Raw genomic sequence first — 10,768 nt, forward strand, 5'->3', positions numbered from 1 at the left:
ATTAAGTGGTGCTCTTTCACAAGAATGGCTTAAGCTTACAGAGGATATTTATACATTTTTAAAATTATTTCGAGGCCGTTTAATTTAGAAGGTTTTTATCCCGCCTTCTTAGCATGCCTTCGTAGTGTGGCGGTCTGCACGCTGGGCACGTATTTCCAGAGGTCCGTGGTTCGATTCCCGGCGCAGGCGTTCCTCATTTTTCATCACTCCTGCTTCCAAAAAAAAAAAAAAAAAAAGAAAAAAAAAAAAAAAAAAACCTAATGTCTCTACAGTGGCGCCTGAACTAAAATTGCGGTGGATGATGATTCTCAACACCCAGGATTTGGCTATAGGGTCCCCTAAAACCCCAGTCGCCCTTTAAAAGTGAAAGTATATAAGGTATTTCTCCCGCTTTCTTAGCATGCGATTGTAGTGTGGAGATCTGAACGCTGGGCGAGTATTTCCGGATGTCCATGGCTCGATTCTCGGCGAAAACGTTTATCATTTTTCATCACTTCTGTTTCAAAAGTAACCTAATGACTCTACAAATTAATATTTCAAATGTAAACAGTAATTTTTTTAAATATTTGATCTGATAGTCTTTTTTCTGGACTAAAAGTATGCATTGTGATTTCTATCAAAAAAAAAAAAAAATCTGATGTGTACACCACATGACTTCCTTGTACGGAATATTAAATTATACGAATTTTTTCTTGCATTTTATTTAAACTTATTAGATTGAATTAAACCTACTTCGCCGACAGCGCATAAACCACAATAGAATAAATGCATTCTTTAAAAGACACTCGATTTGTTTACCATAACGGCACTCTGGCGCTAGGTTCACTTAACAGTATTATATTTCGTTCATATTATAATTCATAATGCACAAAATTTATATCATTTAAAGAATCATCTAATCGTTGCCACATGTTCTATACAAATACTATAATAAAGCTAGACCGATGTATAAAAGAAATTAAGCAAACAAAACAAAAGAACAGTTTTTCACAGACGATTGAGTATTTCTCATTCAATTAATTCAGTTCTCACTTCGCGACAAGGCAAAAATACATAAAAACTCAAAATATCTGTATTAAAAATTACAAAGTAAATCTTAAACACTTATTACTTCTTTGAAAAAATTCCAGAAAGATTAAGCACGATTTAATTCGCAATAATAAATGAAGGCGTTATTTTTGTTGTTGTGAAGCTACGTTTCTCTAAATTGGCTACAAATCCACTACTCTGCTGTTTCAAATGTAAACAAGCAATGGCCGCCATCAAAAAAATTATTAGGCTTAGCGGCACTTAAACAACTTTAAAATTGTTGATAATTCTAAAAATATTGCATACAGATTTACTAAAGGCATAAAAACCTTAACCGGAAGATAAGAACAACATAATTCAAACATTTTTAAAGCAAAAAATGTACAATTTACAAACATATAAGAGTAAAGAAACTGAGATCACTGAGCCATGTAACAGAGTGGATATATATATAAATATATTTATATACGTTTGGTGCGGCCGATTGCAACCAAAATACGAGGTGCACATCTACATGTTATAGCAGTCCTATATACAAAATGTCAACGTTCTGAGGCTACTCGTTTTTGAGTTATGCGAGATACGTAGGTACATACGTTCGTACAGACGCCACGAAAAATTCTCTTCAGAATTCATTTTAAAGCAGTTTTTTAGTTTTTTGGAGGAAAATAGTCCTTTATACTGTCCTTACGTATAGATATTACGCAAAAATATCGTTAAATTGCATTCGAAAGCGGTCAAAGTGGATATTTTCGTTGAAATATGCTGCCTGAAGCTTTTCGCGATTACAATACTTCCTTTTTACTTCGTACAAGGAAGTAAAAAGGAACTTTACATAAAAATACCGGGAGCATTGGCTTTCAGTCTTTTCTTACTGCTTTACAGAGCAGTAGGAAATAATTCGGACTTAGAAAGAGCTCTTTTCAAGAGACCATAGCTGTCCATAAGTGAAACATTAATAAACTTCCCGTGAATACAAGGAATATATACGATACATGTATCAGTCTTGATATTCCTCAAAGGACTCAGAGGTACTTTTTCCGTTTGTCTTGATGAAGTTTCTCTCTTGAAAAATCATTAGGATAAAGAAATGGAATTTCAGCTGTTAATATCGGATGTAAAACTTTATGTTGATAGTACGTTGAGTTTATTTTAACTTTTTTTCCCACTGTTCGTATTTTTAATTTCCCACTGAAAGATAATTTTTCGACAATCATGTACACCTTTAATGAAACTTCGTTTACATTGACCAAGTTTGTACATTTTTTATTTCCTTGTACGAAGTAAAAAGGAAGTATTGTAATCGCGAAAAGTTTCAGGCAGCAGATTTCAACGAAAATATCCCATTTTGACCTCTTTCAAATGCAATTTAACGATGTATATCCGTGATATCTGTACGTAAGGACAGAATAAAACACTCCTTTCCTACAAAAAAAATTATAAAACTGCTTTAAAATGAATTCTGAAGAGACTTTTTCGTGGCGTCTGTACCTACGTATCTCGCATAACTCCAAAACGAGTAGCCTCAGAACGTTGACATTTTGTATATAGGACTGCTATAACATGTAGATGTGCACCTCGTATTTTGGTTGCAATCGGCCGCAGCAAACGTATATAAATATATTTATATATATATCCACTTTGTTACCCGGCTCTTGTGATCTCAGTTTCTTTACTCTTATATGTTTGTAAATTGTATATTTTTTGCTTTAAAAATGATTGAATTATGTTGTATTTATCTTCCGGTTAAGGTTTTTATGCCTTTCGTAATTCTGGAAGCAATATTTGTACAATTATCAACAATTTAAAAGCTTTTTAAGTGCGGTTATGTTTTAAATAACATGGTGGACATATTTGTTTACATTTGAATTAGCAGACTAGTGGATTTGTTGCCAATCTAGAGAAACTTAGCTTCGCAACAACAAAGATAACGCCTTCATATATTATTGCCAATTAAATCATGCTTAATCCTTTCTGGAATTTTTTCGAGGAAATAAGCGTTTAAGATTTACTTCCTAATTTTTCATATAGATATTTTGAGTTTTTATGTATTTTTGCCTTGTCGCTAAGTGAGAACTGAATTAATTGAATGAGAAATACTCAATCGTCTGTCAAAAACTGTTTCTTTTTTTGTTTTGTTTGCTTAATTTCTTTTATACATCCTTCTATTTTTTTTTTTTTAAGTATTTGAATGGAACATGTGGTAACGATTATATAATTCTTTAAATGATATAAGTTTTGTGCATTCTGAGTTATAATAGGAACGAAATATAATACTGTTAAGTGAACCTAGCGCCAGAGTGTCGCTATGGTAAACAAATAGAGTGTATTTTAGAGAATGCATTTATTCAATTGTGGTTTATGCGCTGTCGGGGAAGTAGATTAAATTCAATCCAATAAGTTTAAATGAAATGCAATTAAAATGCGTATAAATTAATATTCCGTACAAGGAAGCTATGTGGTGTACACATCGGATTTTTTTTTTTCGTTTTCGTTAACAAATAGACTATTTTTTCCTCCGTCATTTAGGCAAACACATGCTTCATGAATTTGCATGATGTATTTCCATTTATCTCCTGCTGAATATTTTTCATACAAGGTTCTACGAATTGTTCAATGTTGAACGACAATCCTGGGCAAAAGCTGTTGAACATTATTCTTTTTAGCTTAAGTTATAAATCTTGGTTTATTATTTTATTTATTGTCGCTACAGATATACATAAATACTTTGCTATTTCTTTTTGCTTCGGCGGATTTTATTTTATTAGCAACGATTTAACTTTAGAAACATCAGAAACATTACGTACCTTTTTCGGGTATTTGTTTGAAAAGCCTTCTTTCCATGTAGAAATAATGACTAATGGTTTTTCCCTTTTCGATTAATAATGCTGCTTATTTTGCGCTTCTAAATTTTAATACCATTCATTTCACAACGTTTTTAAATTATGGAATAAGAGTATTTCTCTTCTGAAAGTGCAAAAGCATATCCTTCAATCCACAGCTTGCTTACTTGCGACAGTTTTAAAAGAATAAATTCGAATGTAACGGACGATATTTTTCATTTTAAGTAGAAAGCCTGTTGCCAGAAACTTTTATTCAAAAAATTTTTATTTTAAAAAATTCTTTATCGAAATCGTTCTGAAAATGTGGCAGCGCCCTCTATATTTGTAGCTGGAAAATAGTCAAATTCCATTTAAAGTTGCAGCTGCATGTTCAGAACATCATTACAGGCAGCAGATTTGAGGACTGTATCCTCCATTTTACATTGTTTAAATTCGAATGTTCGGAGGGCATCTGATTTATAATAGCAGATTAAATCACATTTTCCTGGAAAGCGATTAAAGAATGTGGTTTTAAAAGAAATAAATAACAATAAAGGACATCTATTTTTATAAGGGGTAAATGCTTAAAACATATTTCACAGATAGAAGGCGAAGTGCCTCATCGACGATCAGAATAGTGCTCATTATAATATTCAACCGATTTCTCAGTTGATGAATACCTTATACTGTTACGGATTTTGTATTCAATTTGCTATTTTTAGTAGGATTATAATTAAAATTGTTATATCCCGTACAATGCAGCAAGAGACTTATTTTGAGAGAAAGCTATGCCGTAAAAGTAAAAATACAGGAGGACGCACATTTAATATTTAATAAATAGATATCTCGTAATTCTACTCTTTTGTTTTCCAGAAATCTCGAGATGTGGAAAGAGAAACTACCAGAACCTTCTCGTGACTGACTAAAAAGCTTTAAAAAGCCGGAGAGAAACATCTCAGTTCAGTTGTTTTAGTGAGCTGTTGTTGTTTACTTAGCTGCTGTAATTTTGGGATTGGATTAGCTTTCTCTAAGCTTTGGATTGCGTTCTATTTGACGTTTTGGTAGTTTAAAATATAGCTACTGATTATATTACATGATACTGTGATATTATACGAATATATTTGAAGGAAAAAAACTCTGCGTTTTGTTATATTTCTTATGATAAGAATAAATTTTATTAACTTTTCATCGGATTTTTCAATTTATTACGAACTCGTACACACAATTTATTACGAACCCGTTCGCGATTCACTCAGTCATTACTATCGTCGCCAAACTTTCTACAATTCTTTTCTGGGTCCTGAAAAGATCACATCCACTTTTTCAAAAAAGAAAATTCAATATGCATATATTTCATGCGAATTTAACGAACTCAGCGGTCATGCGAATTTAAAATGCGAATTCATCATGCGCGGTCATGCGAATTTAAAATGCGCTTTCATGCGAATTTAAAATCTCAGCGGTCAGCAAATGTTTCATTGTTACTCTATTGTTATACACTGAAGTGACAAAAGTCATGGGGTAGCAATATGCAAATATACAGATGGCAATTGTATCGCGTAGAAAATGTATAAATGCGAAGTGCTTTGGCAGGGCTTCCATTTGTGTTCAAGTTATTCATGTGAAGAGGCTTTGACGTATTATGGCCGCACGACGAGAATTAACAGATTTTGAACGCGGAATGGTAGTCGGAGCTAGACGCATGGGTCATTCCATTTCGGATATCGTTAGGAAATTCAATATTCCGAGATCCACAGTGTCAAGAGTGTGCCGAGAGTATCTAATTTGAGGCATAACATCCCACCATGGGCAGCGCAGTGGCCGACCACCTGCACTTAACGACCGAGACCAGCGACGTCCGCGTAGAGTTGTCAATGTTCACAGACAAGCAACACTGCGTCAAATAACCGCAGAAATCAATGTGGGACGTACGAGGGACGTGTCCGATAGGACAGTGCGGCGAAATTTGTCTTCCTTGGGCTATGCCAGCAGAAGACCGACTCGAGTGCCTTTACTGACAGCACGACATCGCCTGCAGCGACTCTCGTGGGCTCGTGAACATATCGGTTGGTCCCTAAACGAATGGAAAACCGTGGTCAGATGAGTCACGATTTCAGTTGGTAAGAGCTGTTGGTAGGGTTCGAGTGTGGCGCAGACCCCACGAAGCCATGCATCCAAGTTGTCAACAAGGCACTTTTCAAGCTGGTGGTGGTTCCATAATGGTCTGGGCTGCTTTTACATGGTATGGACTTGGTCCTCTGGTGCAACTTAACCGATCATTGATTGGAAATGGGTACCTTCAGCTACTTGGAGATCACTTACAGCCATTCATGGACTTCACGTACTCAAACAACGATGGGATTTTTACGGATGACAATGCGCCATGTCACCGGGCCACAATTGTTCGTGATCGGTTAGAAGAACATTCTGAACAATTCCAGCGAATGATCTGGCCACCTAGATCGCCCGACATGAATCCCATCGAACATTTATGGGACATAATCGAGAGGTCAGTTCGTGCCGAAAACCCTGCACAGTCAACACTTTCACAATTATGGACGTCTATAGAGGCAGCATGGCTCAATATTCCTGCAGGGGACTTCCAATGACTTGTTGAGTTCATGCCACGTCGAGTTGCTGCACTTCGCCGGGCAAAAGGAGGACCGACAAAATATTAGGAGGTATCCCATGACTTTTGTCACTTCAGTGTATATGTTTCAAATTTAATCAGAATACTCGGGAATATAAAAAATTGTGTCACCACTCGATAAAACGCAGTTATATTAATTTGTATCGAATTTAATAAAAAAACTCGGCTATTTAAGAGAAAAGTGCTGAACTGCGCAAAATTAAAATATTTCAAAGTGTATTATCGTTCAGCAAAGCGTAAAATATTTAATTTTTTCACGCAATCACACGCACGCATCAAAATGCGTGTTATTGCATCACACGTACTTTTTTTTTTTTTTTTTTTTTTGTTTTTGAAAGGGAATTTGTAATAGCAGTCACAAAGCGTTACTTTTGCTGTGAAACCAATTATGATGCTCAATTTGCACCTTAAGCACGATAAAAAACTCTGATGTAAACACCACATGACTTCCTTGCACGGAATATTAAATTATACGCATTTTTATTGCATTTCATTTAAACTTATTGGGTTGAATTAAACCTACTTCGCCGACAGCACATAAACCACAATAGAATAAATGCACTCTTTAAAGTCCACTATATCTGTTTACCATAGCGACACTCTGGCCCTAGATTCACTTGACAGCGTTACATTTCATTTATTTTTAGCTCAGCATGCACAAAATTTATATCAACTTAAGAATTACCTAATCGTTGCCACATGTTCTGTTCAAATACCATAATAAATCTAAAACGATGTATAAAAGAAATTTAGCAAACAACAACAAGAAAAAAAAAAAAAAAAAAAGGAAAGAAAGAAAGAAACAGTTTTTTACAGACGATTCGGTATTTCTCATTCAATTAATTCAGTTATCATATCGCGACAAGGTAAATATACATAAAAAATCAAAATATCTGTATTGACAATTAAGAAGTAAATTTTAAGCACTTGTTTCCTCGAATAAATTCCAGAATGAATCAAGCATGATTTAATTCGCAAAGATAAATGGCGTTATCTTTGTTGTTGCGAAGCTTAGTCTCTTTAGATTGGCAACAAATCTACTAATCTGCTGTTTCAATGTAAACAAACATGGCCGCCATGGAAAAAATAATTAGGCTAAGAGGCAATTAAAGAACCTTTAAATTGTTGATAATTCTAAAAATATTGCGTGCAGATTTACTAAAGGCGTAAAAACTTTAACCGGAAGATAAGAACAATATAATTCAAACATTTTTAAAGCAAACAGTGCACAGTTTACCAATATATAGATATATATATATATATAACTGAGCTTACCGAGCCGGTACAGTTACACTGGTAACTCTGTTACACCTCTTGGTAACAGAGTGGGTTTGGTGTGGCTGATTATTTATATACTTTTGGTGCGGCGGATTCCAACGAAAATACGAGGTGCACATCTACATGTTATTGCAATCCTATATACAAAATTTCAAAGTTCTGAGGCTACTCGTTTTTGAGTTATTCGAGATACGTACGTACGTACGTAAGTTTTACATATATACGTACGTAATTTTCGTGGCGTCTGTGCGCACAGACGTCGCAAAAATTTATCTTCACAATTCATTTTAAAGCAATTTTATAATTTTTTTGGAGGAAAAGCGTCTTTTATTCTGTCTTTACGTATGGATGTCACGCAAAAATGTCGTTAAATTGCATTCGATAGCAGTCAGTATGGATATTTTCGTAGAAATATGGTGCCTGAAGTTTTTTGCGATTACAATACTTCCTTTCTACTTCGCACAAGGAAGTAAAATGGGGCATCACAAGCTTTAGAAACAAACTGGCAACGGGAAGCAAGACTGGAAAACTTTCGAGTACGTAACTACTGAACCTCGTTCGTATGAATATAGTAGTATTCGAGTACGCACTGCTCGATCTAGAAGAACACTGCACGCTGATTGAAATCTTGGTGCATTCCATTAGGATGCTAGTTATAATTACAGTCTTCATCCAGGTGGTCACTCGGAAGATAGATATTGTATTATAACGTACTGCAGAGCCCTGAAATTTAAGAATGAAGCACCAGGAATGTTGCTATCTGGATAGAAAAGTGAAACTGTCCGCACCAGATGGGAAAATAACATATTGTGTACTGCAGAAGCATTTCAATAAACATAATTAAAACACAAACACTTCCTTTCCTTTAAGCAGCGCTACAACGCATGCCAGGTAACAGCTAGTAATTAAATATTTTTACAGGTAATGGGTATCTTGCTTGGAAATAAATCCTTTTTAACAGTATTCTGATTGTATCGTTACTGTCGATGAGGTAGAACGCCAACTGTTGATGAAAATGCGAATTAGATATTTACCATTACCCTCCAAAAAATCAACCTCTTTAGAAAAGAGCTTTGCGCAAAACCATTTTTCATTATGCTCATTTGTTTTTACTTCCTTGTACGAAGTAAAAAGGAAGTATTGTAATCGCGAAAAGTTTCAGACAGCATATTTCAACGAAAATATCCATTTTGACCGCTATCGAATGCAATTTAACGATGTTTTTGCGTGATATCTGTACGTAAGAACAGAATAAAAGACTCGTTTCCTCAAAAAAAAATTATAAAACTGCTTTAAAATGAATTCTGAAGAGAATTTTTCGTGGCGTCTGTACGAACGTATGTACGTACCTAAGTACGTATCTCGCATAACTCAAAAACGAGTAGCCTCAGAACGTTGAAATTTTGTATATAGGAATGCTATAACATGTAGATGTGTACCTCGTATTTTGGTTGCAATCGGGCGCACCAAACGTATATAAATATATTTATATATATATCCACTCTGTTACCCGACTCAGTGATCTCAGTTTCTTTACTCTTATATGTTTGTAAATTGTACATTTTTTGCTTTAAAAATGATTGAATTATGTTGTTCTTATCTTCTGGTTAAGGCTTTTATGCCTTTAGTAAATCTGTATGCAATATTTTTCGAATTATCAACAATTTTAAAGTTGTTTAAGTGCTGCTAAGCCTAATAATGTTTTTGATGGGGGCCATTGCTTGTTTACATTTGAAACAGGAGACTAGTGGATTTGTTGCCAATCTAGAGAAACTTAGCTTCGCAATAACAAAGATAACACATTCATTTATTATTGCTAATTAAATCATGCTTAAACGTTTCTGTAATTTTTTTGAGGAAATAAGTGTTTAAGATTTACTTCGTAATTTTCAATACAGATATTTTGACTTTTTATGTATTTTTGCCTTGTCGCGAAGTGATTTGAATAGAACATGTGGCAACGATTAGATAATTCTTTAAATGATATAAATTTTGTGCATTCTGAGTTATAATATGAACGAAATATAATACTGTTAAGTGAACCTAGCGCCAGAGTGTCGCTATGGTAAACAAATAAAGTAAATTTTAAAGAATGCATTCATTCTATTGTGGTTTATGCGCTGTCGGCGAAGTAGATTTAATTCAATCGAATAAGTTTAAGTGAAATGCAAGAAAAAATGCGTATAATTTAATTTTCCGTACAAGGAAGTCTTGCGGTGTACGCATCAGATTTTTTTTTTTTTTTTTTAATCTCCAGTGATAATTCGTTTGAGAAAAGGGTCGATTGCATTACGTTTGAAATGCGTATCGCAAATACTGATTCATTACGTTAAGTAAATTTCTTTCAATTTATGCGGAACCCAAGGTTCGATCGTCTTAATGAGTCTATGACATCTTATGAGATTTTCAGTTGTTGTGATTATATGACGGCATTTAACTTTTTTACAATCTCTCGCACAATTATATGACGGTTAGATTCCATTATAGCTTTAATTTTATCATCATCAACTTCAAAAGGTCAACCTAAGCGTTAGTCATCTTTAAGTGGAAAGACTTAATAACGAAATATTTTAAAACCTGTTCTGACTCATACGTTCTGTTGAGCAATCAACACCATAAACTTCACACATCTCTTTGTGAGTCTCAGCCGTTTTCTTGCTTTTAGGAAAATAAAAAAGTAAAATATGTCGAAAACATTTATTTTTGCCGCTCATGTTAAAAATGAGCGTAAGCTAATAGTTTTAAACAAAAATACACGGAATTCGTTTCTATAGCAACCTAAAAGTGTCAGATGCCAAATTTGAAAAGAAAAATATAGTATATATGTTACCGTGAAAGACCGAAATTGAAGAATGTCGACTTTCACCGGAGAATATCAACATTCACCAAACACGTCGGTGAAAGACCGAATATTTCACTACATTCTTGTATATTCGGACTCTCACCGGTGTATGTCGACAATCACAGATATGCTCTGGTGAAAGTCGAA

Source organism: Stegodyphus dumicola, chromosome 12 (genome assembly GCF_044657685.1).
Source record: "Stegodyphus dumicola isolate Sdum_Otavi_A_Nest chromosome 12, ASM4465768v1".
Taxonomy (NCBI): domain Eukaryota; kingdom Metazoa; phylum Arthropoda; class Arachnida; order Araneae; family Eresidae; genus Stegodyphus; species Stegodyphus dumicola.